This window comes from Charadrius vociferus, unplaced genomic scaffold, assembly GCF_000708025.1.
Source record: "Charadrius vociferus isolate BGI_N301 unplaced genomic scaffold, ASM70802v2 scaffold964, whole genome shotgun sequence".
Lineage (NCBI taxonomy): Eukaryota > Metazoa > Chordata > Aves > Charadriiformes > Charadriidae > Charadrius > Charadrius vociferus.
In genome coordinates, this window is record NW_009647945.1 from 193,259 (window position 1) to 194,283 (window position 1,025).

The window sequence follows — 1,025 nt, forward strand, 5'->3', positions numbered from 1 at the left end:
CTGGGGGCTTGGGAATGACCCCCGGCTCAGGAGTGACCCCCGGCTCAGGGAAAAAGGGGAGCATATCAAGGGAAACCTGTGCAGGGAGCAGCTCCGAAGGAGACATTTGAGAGAAGAAAATAAAAGCCAGGGAAAGGAATCATCTCTCTGATCTTCTGCAGGTAGGAGGGACACGCTCGGCAGCTGGAGGTGGCACAGCTGCAGGCAGAGGGCTGTATATTTAAGCTCACAACGCCCTTTAATTCATTCCTCGTGATGCTTTAGGTCTCCCTTGCGAGAAGGCCAAGGCAAGAGAGGAGTGCGAGGTCAATGGTGGTGGTTTTGATGGTGCTTGGGACAGGCAGAGGCCTGATGATGGCCACAGCTGTACTGTCCCCTGTGTACCGGGAGCTGCCGCTGGTCCCCGTCTGCTCAGAGGCTCCCCTGCCTAACTCTGAACCCGCGTTTCTTGAGCCGGCTCCAAACTGGGAGGGCGCCCATACCCCCACCACGGGTGCTGTGCCCACAGCGGGACCCCCCAAGGAAGAAACCTGCCTCAAGGTCACCACCTCGTCCCCAGGGCCCAGCACAGCAGGCGGGGAGGACGGTGGGGGACCAGCCCATGGGGACACTGCTGGACACCCACAAGCGGGCATCCCTTCCCCAGCATCCGGGGTGCTGGTGGGGGCCACAGCCCTGCAGCAGCTCACACACATCCTCCTTAAACCTTCCCACGCAGTTTCTTGCAGCACAGCCTCCCCCCGCCTGCCCGGTCCTGTGCTGGGGAGCAGGAGGCCATGCAGATCCAGGGTGACCCACCGGAGGGGGACCACCCGTCCCCAGCCCCAGGAAGGGCTGGGGGGATCAAACAGCTCCCAGCCCCGATGGTGGCATGCGCTGTAGGGCATGGGACATCCTCGCTCAGCTCCTCTTCTTCTCCTGACCCCCCCCTCCTCTGTGCCCACCCCTCTTGGGGACAAGGGGACCAGGCCCCCGCCGTGTCCCTTCCCCTTGTCGCCGCTCGCCCTACCGCGGGGGGGGGTGGG